Source organism: Carassius gibelio, chromosome A5, assembly GCF_023724105.1.
Source record: "Carassius gibelio isolate Cgi1373 ecotype wild population from Czech Republic chromosome A5, carGib1.2-hapl.c, whole genome shotgun sequence".
Classification (NCBI taxonomy): Eukaryota; Metazoa; Chordata; class Actinopteri; order Cypriniformes; family Cyprinidae; genus Carassius; species Carassius gibelio.
Window position 1 is genome coordinate 24,457,076 of NC_068375.1, and position 13,363 is coordinate 24,470,438.

Here is a 13,363-nt window from a genome sequence, read left to right on the forward strand (position 1 = left end):
ACTGACTGCTTCTCAGTCATGGCAGTATGTGAAGTCTGAAAACAATCCTGCAGATGACATTACCCATGGTAAAACACTTCACCAACTCTCAGTGCCAAGTCACTGGAAACAAGGACCACATTTTTTGTGGCAAGACCCAAGTACTTGGTCTAATGACACGGAGGAATTGGTCACAGACAGTACAGATGAAGAGGAGAAAGTCACTTTCTGCAGCCTGACCACAGTAGATTTCTCCGACATCATTAAAGAATTCTCATCATACCACAGTTTTGATCAATTGGTGGAACATGAAGCACAGAAACAATTAAAACAAGCCAATCAGACAAGAGATTTATCCGCCCAAGACTACGTAGCTGCTGAGATATCACTCTTGAAACAAGCCCAATCTATGTGTTTCCCAGTTGAACTTGATACATTAACATGTGGTAAATCTTTGCCTTCCAACAGCAGATTAGTCTCACTTGCACCGGAGATTGACCAATCTACTGGGCTCATAAGAGTTGGTGGCCGTTTGCGACGTAGTGAGCTACTTAGGCCAGATACTGTCCATCCAATTGTCATTGATCCCAAACACCCACTCAGTCAACTCCTGATCCAACATTATGATGAAAAACTTCATCATCCTGGCCCAGAAAGAGTATTTGCTGAGTTACGCCGTAAATATTGGATCATCAGAGGGCGAGAAGCAGTACGGCGGCACCAACATCAGTGTCGTGAATGCAAAAAATGGCGTGGAAAGCCTGAAGTGCCAAAAATGGCTGATTTACCACCAGCCCGACTCCGTCTCCACCGCCCAGCTTTTTATTCGACAGGTGTTGACTGTTTTGGGCCTTATACAATCAAAGTAGGCCGCCGCAATGAGAAACGGTGGGGGATCATATTTAAATGTATGACGACCAGAGGAGTCTACATTGATTTACTTCCTAAAATTGATACTGATTCATTCCTCATGGCCCTACGCAGATTCACTGCACGCAGAGGAACTCCCCATGAACTCTATTCTGACCAGGGAACCAACTTCAAGGGAGGAGAAAGGGAACTATCAGAAGCATTTGCGGCCATGCAACCCAATCTGCAAAGTCAGCTTGCAAAGCAGAAAATTCAGTTCAAATTCAATCCCCCTGGAGCTCCTCATTTTGGTGGACTATGGGAGAGGGAGATCAGGTCTCTAAAATCTGCTCTCAATGTTACCCTTGGAGCCCAACATGTAACTGAGGAAGTGCTTAGCACAGTGCTTACAGAGATCGAAGGCATGTTAAACTCCAAACCCCTGGGCTACGTGTCATCGGATGTAGCAGATGTTGACCCCATCACACCAAACAGCCTGTTATTGGGGCGGCCAGACCCTGATTTACCCCAAATTGTATACCCTGAGTCCGAATTACTAAGCAGAAAACGCTGGAGACATAGCCAGGTCCTTGCCGACCATTTTTGGGCCCACTTCATCAAGAGATACTTGCCTGAACTGCAAACTCGTGCAAAGTGGATTACTGAGACTGGCAAAGATCTAAAGACCGGGACAGTAGTGATGATCGTGGATCAGCAATTGCCTCGAGCCCTCTGGCCAGTGGGCAAGGTCTCAGCCACAGTACCCGGTGCTGATGGGAAAATTAGAACTGCTGAAGTACAAGTGCAGGGTCGGAAATACATCCGACCAGTGAGTAAACTTATCTGTTTGCCACCTCTACCTGAGGATAACAAAGACTCGTAAGCCTTTTCTAAGTAGAATTTACAATGTAAATTGGGGCGGCTGTTGAAAAGGCTCTAGGTTAATTCTTATTGGTGCGTTGTGAATGATTGACAGTCGCAACTTAGTCCCGCCCCCAGAGTCTGACGCAACTTCCCAGACAGCACACATACGTTGTGCCGATGTCGAGCCGACCTACAAAATTCCATCGGGACGATATCGCTCAGGGAGCGTTTGCTAATAGGCAAGATGTCTCGGCGACGTCGGCCTCTGATCGGAAATGCTCTCCGGCCAATGCTGGGACGATACATCCCGGCCGCTCTGCGTGGACGCGGTTCACCGGCGTTTTGCTCATAGTTACGGACCACCCGCGGCTACCGCCGCTGGTTTATAATAAAACAATACACACCACTCTCAAGAACAGATGCAACTTTATTAATATTTTCATTTATTTCATATTACATGTACAAATACATTAACATTTACCAGATGCTTTGATCAAAAGTGGATAATTCGGGATTATTTGTAGTCTTTTGAACATTAACCATGATTTTACTACAGCTTTTGCAGTGAAACCATAGAAAAAACAAAATCAACCATAGTTTTACTACAATCACCATGATTTTACTACAGCTTTTGCAGTAAACCCATAGTAAAAACAAAAATAACCATTACTACAGTCCTTGCATGGTTAAATGTTGTATGAGTATAGCACCTTTTGACAATACTTATTTCAAAGTAGGTTTACAGGAAATGCATGTTTCAAGGTTACAGTTTAAAAAGCCAGAGATGACTGAGACTCACTGGGAAGACCATCTAGTTCATAATAAAAAGTCATGTGTTCAGTGCTGTCAGCATCACATGCGAACTTTATGCCAAGAACTTTTTAAAAAGAGTTACATAAACACAAAATAAAACCAGGCAAACAATACTAATTAAGCAATTAAAATGTTTTAAATTGCATGATAAAAGTTCAAAAATATTTTCTGATAAAATCTTACTAAACAAGTCTCTAGTTTTGTATTCAGTTAACATTAACATTATCTTTCAACATTTTTAAAGTGATGCTTACAAATAAAAGGGGACATGTAGGTCCACATAACTCAGAGAGTAAATATTGATCATTTACAAATAAAAGAGACGTTACAATAAAGCAGTTTGAAAATCATCAAATTTACCCTTATAGGCAAAATAAGGATAATATTTGTTTTGTGTGTCCAATGTTTTGTGTGTTCATGTACAGTTGTCGTCTGTAGTCTTTGTGAGCGTTGGTGTCATCTGAAGTCTTCAAAAGTGAGTTTGGATTCAGTCTGGAGCTGCTGTAATCTCTAGAAACCTTGGGATGGCCATCCTGAGATAGAGACAGGAAATAAAAAGGAGAAAGTTTAGAATAGCTGCTGCTGTTCATATTATTTCAGACAAAATATTATTTATTTAATCACATATAACTGGAGTGCATGGTTATTAGATGTGTTGTGTGAATACTAAACTATGTATTTTAATTTAATTTAAACAACAACAAAAAAGTGTGTCCGAGCCCCAAATATTATTTGGAAGGCTATTTTCAAAGTAAAATACCAATAGGTTTTACTTCCTTTAGTGGACTTTGATAAATTCTTGGTGTTAGAATTTAGTGACCTCACTACAGGCCATGCACCATAGATGCTGCTGCCTCAATTTGAGCTTATTTTGCTATATATATATATCTGATTTAATCACAAGTAGGTTTAATAAACGCACATCCACTTCCAATTCACCAATCAATAAACAAAAATCGACACACTGCCACTAATGCTCTCAAAAATCAGTTTATTGATGAAGTGTTTCACGTGATCCCTGTAAATGTAATATTTGTGGAACAGGCATCTCTTTAGAATGGAATATACATTTCAGTAGGTGGAACATTATATTTGTAATTTATACTACCGTTAAAAGTTTGGGGTCAGTACGATTTTCTTTTTACGTCTTTGAGAAAAGTCTCTTCTGCTCAACAAGGCTGCCTTTATTTGATCAAAAGCAAGTAAAAAAACTGTAATATTGTGAAATATTACAATTTAACAACAGTTTTCTACGTGAATACATTGTGAAATGTAATTTATTTCTGTGATCTAAGCTAATTTTTATTACTCCAGTCTTCAGTGTCACATGATCCTTCAGAAATCATTCTGATTTGCTGCTCAATAAACATTTTCAATTATTATCACTGTCTTATCAATTATCAAAAGTTAAAACAGACATTTCTGTTTCAAACACTGTACTGTTTTAAAACTTTATTCATCAAAGAATCCTGAAAAAATGAAGGAACACAGCGGTTTTCAACACTGATAATAGTGAGAAATGTTTCTTCAGAAGCAAATCAGAATATAAGAATGATTTCTGAAGATCATGTGACACTGAAGACAGGAGTAATGATGCTGAAAATACAGCTTTACCATCACAGGAATAAATTACTTCTCTAAATATATTCAAATAGAAAACTATTATTTTAAATTGTAGTGAATTGTATTCATTTCATAAATTAAACTGTGGTTGCCATAAAAGACTTTCAAAAACACAAAAAAACCATACCTTCCCAAACTTATGAAACAGTTGTGCATGTTCAAGTTTGTACTTACTAGTCCTGCAGTTTATAGCATCTTGGAGATGTTGTCTGACAGCAGCGGTGGGCCGTCAGGGTGAGCAGGGCTCTGCTGGCCCTATAAAAAACAAAATTGTGTGAAAAAAGCTTTAAAGACTATTTAGTTATCATTTACATTTGTGTAATGTTCACAAATTGCTTGTGATTAGTTTAGTTGAGGTTGACCTAGAATATCCTACATTACAAAAAGTCTATGGCCAGCACTACAGATTGTGCTACCCTTTTGATGAAAGAAGTCACATCTGATTTGTTACAAGCATTAGTGACAGAATCATCAGCCAATCAAATTTTGACATTCAATGACAGCACGCCCTCTGGGTCTAGAGACGTGCCCAGTGCTACCCCCAGCGTTAGACTGCCCTTTTAGTCAGGGATTTCCATAGTACGAAAGTGAAATTCAATGAAAAGAAAATACAGCCTACAGACCTGGTTGCCAATCTACTAAAATGCTTTTTTAAGGTGCTCTTTTGCAGACAAAATAGAATAACTGAGAAATGAAGATCTACAACTGAGAAAGGAAGACCTACACCTAAACTGAAGGCCAGCAACATTTTTATGCACCATTTCAAAGATTGCAACTACGAGTGCTATGAGTGGCTAACAGTTAACACCAAGCACAAGTTATTTTGTTGGCCGTGATTACTTTTTAATCTGAGTCAAGGGACAGGAAATGAGTTCTTTATTATTTGATGAGTATTGTATCATGCACATTGTTATAACAGAGGTCGACCGATTCATTGGTTTTGCTGGTTAATCGGCACCGATAGTTGATTTGTAGAACTATCGGTTATCTGCAAAATCCATGGAGATATTTTTCCGTGTTGCGTTTGTTTTGCCATGTGACACTGTGCGCTGCACAGAGTGGGAAACTTCAAACGCGAGTTTAAATGCAGCCGTTCACATAGTTTTCTACTAAATAACATTATATTAATCTCAAATCATTGTAATTTTACATAATGACTTCACCCTAGGCTATAAATTATGTATTGTGCATTTTACAGCAAAAACGTTGGTCTTTCTGTGGCTCTAATACAGTCTGTATGCTTCATATAGAAAGCTGTAATACAGATTGCGCGTTTTCTTTCCGTTTGCTCTTTTTTTTTAACACTGAACTTTAAACACATATGCCACATAGTTCATTCCTGAAGCAAACTTATGTCTGTTTGGTGATTAAATAAACAGTTTTAGACCGCTGCTTGAATTGAATGTGACGCATCCGGTGTGTGTGATAACTGTGACTTCTCAAAGACGCTGCGCATGATTAGATAATCATGCACTGTTCTAAAATAGCAGCAAATAAAATGTGACGCGTCCGGTGTGTAGGGTTGGGTATCGTTTGAATTTTATCGATTCCAATTCCGATTCTGCTTATCGATTCCTAGTTTCGATTCCAATAAGATAAAAAATCCAATATAAAAAAATTAAGTCAAACATTTTGATGTCAAACATGTTTCTGTCTTTTTACAAAGCATTCTGTTACAGCTGAATAACATGAGCAAAAATCAGCAGCTTACAAAACACTGCAAGAGGAATTTTGCCTGTGCTTAAAAAAAAAAAAAATACCATAGCAAAAACAATTAATTAATAAAAATATTAAAGTGTTAAAGACAAGTAACCAGTCAGTAGTAAGATATGAACAAACAAATCAATTAGCAATATCCTAAATACAACTAAACAAAATTTCAGGTACAGAAACTGTAATTAAAAGTTTAAAAACACTGCATAGTTTTCTTTTTATAAATAAAATAAAGATTAATCAATTAAAGTTATTAAATATATTCAGTCGTGATCAGTGAATGATTTTCTTTTGTTCTTTGATTAACATTAATGACAGACAGCGCGTTTATTAGGCTGTTGTCTCTTTAAACAAAAATACTGTACACGTGTTTTCTTTCTCATCTGTTTACATTCATGTAAGACAAAAACGTTTGTGTTTATGATGATATACTGATGTAGTTTTCTGTATATTGGTCGACAAATATGAAAGAAGTCAGTTTCGGCTCGGAACAACCTTTTCTACAGTTGAAATACGGTCCGAGAATGGACACAAACCCGGGAACCCACAGCGCGACCGCAGAGCGCTGCTCTCGTTCAGTATCCATTTTGTTCAGTATTCATTTTAAAAACTAGTGGTTTATAAATCGGTAACGGCCAGTGTGGTCCAAACTAGCTATCAGTATTGGAAAAATCCACTATCGGTTGATCTCTAGTTGATAATACTGTGGTGCTGTGTGGATGTCCAGAAAAAAAAAAGACCAAATCAATACCGGTGGCTACTGGTGATACATTGAGGTCTAATGAAGCGAAATGATCGGTATTTAGGAGAAAATGAACACTACTTACAACAGTATTACCTTTAATCCATAGCCTGGGCAACCAGCTGTCAGCACGTTCACAACTGTCTATAGAAACTGTCTATAGAACGTGACTTCTCTGTTGCATGACAACGGATGCACGGGCGAGATACTGGAGCTGATGACGCTGTTTCCGGCGCAGCATCGTGATGTCTATCAGCCATCGGCGATGGACGATGGCATCGTCAATCAGGCCAACCCTAACCAGGATGACATAATTAAACAATTGTACACAATTTTGAATAAAGCTTTTATATTTTATTAGCTAAACAAATGCACAGCTTCCACCAAGAAAAAAATAGTTCAAGCAAGAGTACAGCACCAACTGCTGTTACCCGGATGAGCCTGTGTTATTACATTTTACAGGTTGTTATCCAGGGATAACATGCATCGGAATGTCGCAACTGACCAATCAGAATCAAGTACCCACAGAGCCATGTAATAAAAGTAATTAGCTAATGGTAAACTAATCATTTACAAAACATGACTATGTGTTCATAGATGATTAATAAGTGATGTTAATATTTTTATCTATGTTCTGTAGATTAAGTTATAAATAACTTACAAAGCTTTCTGCACCCACAATCTAAAGTGTAAACTACTCATCAGTTGTAAATGTAAACTTTCCGGTTACAGGTTGGTTGATTTTGTGTGTGTGTGTGTGTTGGTGTGTGTGTGTATATATATATATATATATATATATATATATATATGTGTGTATGTGTGTGTGTGTGTGTGTGTGTGTGTGTGTGTGTGTGTATATATATATATATACATATACATACGCACACACAACTGAAAACCACAAAGTTTGTAAAACATTTACAACTGATGAGTAGTTTACACCTTAGATTGGGGGGTACAGAAAGCTTTGTAAATGATTTATACTGTTTATTGAGATAATAGTACAATGTTGACATTTCAATGATTTATAAGTGATTCATAATATATTAACTAGTAACTATTAAAAATTAAGGATCTGTTTGATTTTTTTCGTGATTTTTTTTTTTTTAAGATTGCTTATGAAAGATGTGTAAATCATATCATATTACTTAATCATTAGTGAATGTATATTCATGTCACTTGTAAATTATTTATAACTTAATCTACAGAACATAGATAAAAATATTAACATCATTTATTTCTATGAACACAGTAATGTTTTGTAAATGATTAGTTAATCATAATCTAATTACTTGTAAATGACTTTTAAAATGAATTTACAAAAAGTACACAAATTATTAGTATATCACTTATTAGGCGCTTATGAATGTTTTGTAAATGATTAGTTCATCATTAACTACTCACTTAAAAGTGACTTACATATGAACTTTATTATAAATTGTTACCAAAAAGTCACCCACAACTTGGAAGACCTGAGGGAAAGTAAATTAACAGCAAATTTTCATTTTGGGGTGAACTATCCCTTTAACCCACACTAATCTAGCCTACTGCTGAAGTTGTTGATCAGCCCCGTCATTGTTGTTGAGAGCCTGTGTGGGGCATAATATGTGCATTAAGGGGCGGTCACACTGCACTTTTCATTCCACTGACTTCCATTCATACGCATGCGAATGCGTCAGACCGGAAACCCAGGCTCATGCGTTTGGTGAACTTTGACCTGCGAATTCGCATCACGTGAAGTCGTGGGACCAGTAGATGAATGATACGTCACTGCGTGACCTCTCTGTACAGAAATTAAAAAATGAAGTGCTAATTTTAGCCGTAGCGCAGCATCCTATTTTATATAATACATATTTAAAAGATAATTAAAAAAGAAGCTGCATGGTTCGCAGTGTCAATGGAAACAGGAACAGATGGCACATTTGAATGAGGACACGTTCTATATTTTGTTTTTATTGTTTAGTGTGTATATTTATAGAGAGAGAGAGAGAGAGAGAGAGACAGAGTGCAATATAATAAGACGCTTTCGACGCCATCGCCAAAGACACAGTAAAAGCACAGATTAACCCATGTTGTGATAAGGGGAAACCGTTATATCTTGCTCCCGCTCCTTATTCGCAGCGGCGTCCGAAATAATTTTGCACGTTCAAAGGCTAGTGTGACCGCACCTTTACACATACGGCTGCATTAGCTGTAACAGAGATGTGTAAGATGTGTACAGGTATCTAACAGTTGTTTACTGAAGGCCCTGACTGAAACCTCACGGTACTTACTGTCTGACAGCAGGTTCACTCAGACTCTGCTCATCATCACTGAAGAGTCCAGGAACAAAACAAGCAATCTGACACAGAGTCAACAATATTTACTCTGCAGTTCCAGGTTCATTAGAAGGAAACAAGCTAGAGTAGAGGTGAAATGGAGATAAAAGACAATAATATATAACAATTATAATAACATGTAATATACATATTCTACTACTAAAAATATAATCTTAAAATAACACAATCTATATTTTTAGTTTTAGGTTGAGTGTGACTTACGTTATGATGTCAGGGACTTCTTAAAATTGGTGAAATGTATTCTGAAAAAGGCATATTAATGTATTTCATGAGCTTCTTCAGGTCACCTGTATTTCTAAGTCAGAATCTCCCTTCAGAAATGTTGAAATCTTGGAGCTTCACTTCTGTTCTGTAGAGTTTCTTTCTGTCCTCCTGAAATCACAGAACAATTTGTATTAATATCTGTTTATCATGAAATATCAAAACTAATGTGAACTTGATTTCAGCCGATTACACTCTCACTGTAAGTGACGTCATCGATTCAGTAAATCAGCCTTTTCCAATAACATACTGACAAATCACCAGCAAAACATTCAAAGTGCCATCAAAATATCTCATACACACACGAAGATTTTATTAAAAGCCCAGAGTTTCATCAACAAGAGCTCAATCTATATAGTTAGCCTACCTGAAAACTGCTAAGATGCTAACGGACTTTTTCGAAGACACTAAACCATTTCTATAAAATAAATTTAATTGAAACAAGTCAATAACAAGTAAGAAACGTGTCAGGAACATTTGTATGTAATATTTGTGTGATTTTAGCGACTAAACTTACCTAAAACAGTGTAAACCGCAGCGAGAGACGGAGATTATTGCTTGCCAGTAACGGTTTTTGTGTTGACGCCCCGTTTCCATGGCAACTCTGCTCCCCGCTCGCGCAGGACTCAACGCGCACACAGCATTTACACAAACAAACATCTAGAGTTAAAACATTACATTTATAAAGTACAGTCTCATTCAATAATCATTCAATAATTAATTTAAAAATCATTTTGTTTTAATCAAATCGAAGATTTGATTAAAAGCCCAGAGTTTCATCAACAAGAGCTCAATCTATATAGTTATAGCCTACCTGAAAACTGCTAAAATTATAACGGACTTTTCCGAAGACACTAAACCGTTTCTATAAAATAAATTTAATTGAAACATGTCAATAACAAGCAAGAAACGTGTCAGGAACATTTGTATATAATATTTGTGTGATTTTAGCGACTAAACTTACCCAAAACAGTGTAAACCGCAGCGAGAGACGGAGATTACTGCTTGCCAGTAACGGTTTTTGTGTTGATGCCCCGTTTCCATGGCAACTCTGCTCCCCGCTCGCGCAGGACTCAACGCACACACAGCATTTACACAAACATCTAGAGTTAAAGCATTACATTTATAATGTACAGTCTCATTCAATAATAAATTTAAAAATCATTTTGTAGTTCAGAAGCAACAGCAACAATAGCTCACCATATTATTTCACCGGATTATTTCTGAAAGCCTGTAAAAGAGTGAAAAACACGGTGAAAAAGCAGTCAGGACTTATAGTCTTTAACGCTTTTACATTTTCCCTCCGAGAAACTTCTGAAAACGCATTAAGGCGTTAACATTAATGTTAAAAAAAATCGCTACCGTGACCGTAGGCTCAAAAAGTTAACGGTAACATTATTTGTAAATGAGCCAGACTCTTCAGCTGCCCATAGACTGTATTACTAGTACTTTTTCAGTGTCACAGAATTAACAAAGTAGTATTTTTTGTCTAATTGAGCTGAAGTGAAATCGTAACGTTACCTGAGAGCCACAGATGTCGCTGGGATTATCCTCTTCTCTCTCTCTGGGTGGCTAAAAGAGACGAATACTGGGCACGCGCACACAGAGAAGCGCGGCATCGGCCCGCGGTCGTGAACCAACTCAGGGCCGACGATTGATGAGCTGGAGAACAGAGCACTGACCAAATTATATCGGCCTTCGCCAGGCCGATGTTTTATAGATGTTTTAGGTATAGAGGCCGACGTTTAGATATTGGGCCGACGTCGGCCAGACGTACATGTGCTGTCTGGGTTATGTTTCGCTTGAAGGCTGTGGAGGGCTCGCGTGTATTCAAGCCATAGATGAGTGTGCGTAACTTTGAAAGTAAGTTTAATTTCCACTCATACTGTCTTTAATCTTGTTATATTGCTATTTGTTGTATTATGGGTTGAAACGTTCAGACGTTGAGTGTTTTTGGATTGCCGTGAGGCTAATGTTAGCGGTAGACTGTGTGCATTATCTTTGCACGTGTGTTCCGATGCACGCTGTATATGTGAATAATCATAACGTGAATAATCATAACGATTCATATTTCTCCATATGTTTAATTTAGTCTCTATAATTTACAGATGTTATTAAGCCATATTTATGTGGATTGTGAAGATTACACTGGATTGGGATATGGTTATAAGACGATAGTCACGTGTCTATTTATAGTCAATTGTTACATTTTATAGTCATGTATCCTCACGCATCTATTATTTTGAGTAAAATGTATATCATTTATTACTGTAAACTGATTATTTATATTTCTGTTTTATTATAGAAACCACACTCACACAACCTTAATGTTCATGCAATACCCTGAGTATGTTGATGGCTTGATCCTTCTATTAAAACTGTGATTGGACTTTGGACTTTTGTGCATTCTTACCGATGCCCCGTGATGATCCCAACTAAGTCAGAACCAAGCAATACAGTCCATAAAACTAATTAACACTTTGTATGATGATCAGTGTTCAACAGCAACATCACAGGTCGATTTAAAATAATAATTTAGATAATTCTAAACACAATGTTCCGCTTGCAAATGATGCTGCTGCTGCTCTTAGAGTTTTAATAAAATTACTAAAAATGGCAAAATAGTTTGTAGGCTATTTTTAAACATTCAAATAGGTTACGAAATCTGTTAGCATCCACTCAATATGAACACAGTCACCGTCAGCATAAAGGAAGTGTGTGTTTTAGCTTGATTATACAATTGCACGTTTTTCTGTTTCTATTTGGCTCAATGTTTTTACGCAGAAACTGACTTTGGCGTGCACATGATACGCACGTATTTGTCGTGCATATGATATACGCAGCTACATATTATACGCATCTTTTTTTTTTTTTTTTTTTAAACGTAGCCTACCTTCATGAGATCGGGATTAGAGCCTTGATCTTTGTGTTCAATAAATAAGTAAATAAAAATAATAATACATATATTTAAAAAGCACAATAACAGCTAAATTTTAGTGAACTTGTTTGTGTGTTATATACAAGTGTGTGTAAACGCCTCTCTTTAGCATCAAGGAGAAATAGGACAGGTGGAATTAAGAGATGGGGTGCCTCTTTCCGTCCTGCCCTCCTCTGACGCTCATGTCGGGTGATGTGGGTGTGCGTGCAGTAGGGTCCTCGCTGAGATTATTATTATTTAAAATATATATGATTCCATAGCTACCAACCTTTGGTATTAAATGGACGTCTTGAAGTCTGAATTTTTTTTTATTGATTTGAATTCTACTCGGGATAGCATCCTCTTTAGCTCATCCTGCATTCTGACCCATGCACGCTCGCATAGTAACCATCTATAATTTATGAACCTGACAAGATGAAAACACTATATAGACCTCAGCACGCGAACAGTCCTTGAATTTGCACGAGCTAGCCAGGATGTCTGAATGGATGCGCAAAATAAACTCTGGACCTCTCCAAAGCAGTCTAAAAAAATAAAAAGGAGGAATTATAAGTGATGCTACATGTGTGTTCATTTCATAAAACTGTATCTGTTTATGCGTGTACTTTTGTTTTTATCTAACAATTTCACCTTGGAATATTAAATACAAATTTGACACTTATATTGTTTTAGGATAATTTTACTTTTTTAAGTATTGCATATATGAGCTGTCACAAGTTGTCTGAATGAATGAATTAATGCTTGGAAGGAAAAAGCGAGTATTCACCCCATCACGTTTATCTCCAGCCAATGGTTACATCATAGTGGCACTACACTGTGTGCAAGTAAGCGTGCGAGCTTTTCCTGCTCCATTGGCCTACTGTCTCTACTGTACATTTCATCTGCGTACAATCCAGATATGCTACTCTAGATTTCCATTAGGATCACAAAAATCACAGACAAATACAACTTCCGTGCATCCGTGTTGCACTTTGAAATATTTTTTATTTTGGTTTGTCTCAAACATTTTCTATTGTGGTCTTAATTGTCGACCTTTTGAAGAAGTGTATCTATATTTACAGCCCATTATCCCGTATAAGCATCTCAACAGCAGTTTATTTATGATACCTATGGGATTTGCTGAGGTTCAGCAAACTGGCCTCGGCGTCGCCACACACACTCTCGCCCTGCACTGTTAAACTGACCGATCTCTTTTACTGACTATCTCTAGTCGGTTAAATCATCCTCCTCACAAATGACAGC

The 13,363-nt window shown here is 37.2% G+C and overlaps 1 long non-coding RNA gene across 7 annotated transcripts; it reads right to left on the minus strand.

The window, feature by feature from the left end:
- Window positions 1–2,101: 2,101 nt before the first annotated feature.
- On the minus strand, window positions 2,102–11,001 carry LOC128005730 (uncharacterized). Of its 7 annotated transcripts, none has more exons than XR_008178378.1 (11): window positions 10,705–11,001; window positions 10,384–10,414; window positions 10,148–10,286; window positions 9,998–10,048; window positions 9,701–9,843; window positions 9,551–9,601; window positions 9,124–9,294; window positions 8,857–8,982; window positions 6,669–6,879; window positions 4,303–4,383; window positions 2,102–3,038 (listed from the first exon to the last, which is right to left on the minus strand). It is a non-coding gene; the product is annotated as an uncharacterized LOC128005730 (long non-coding RNA). The 7 variants fall into 7 exon arrangements; XR_008178384.1 differs by having other exon boundaries at window positions 6,680–6,879; window positions 9,210–9,294; window positions 10,705–11,000; XR_008178372.1 differs by having other exon boundaries at window positions 6,680–6,879; window positions 10,705–11,000.
- Window positions 11,002–13,363: the final 2,362 nt, after the last annotated feature.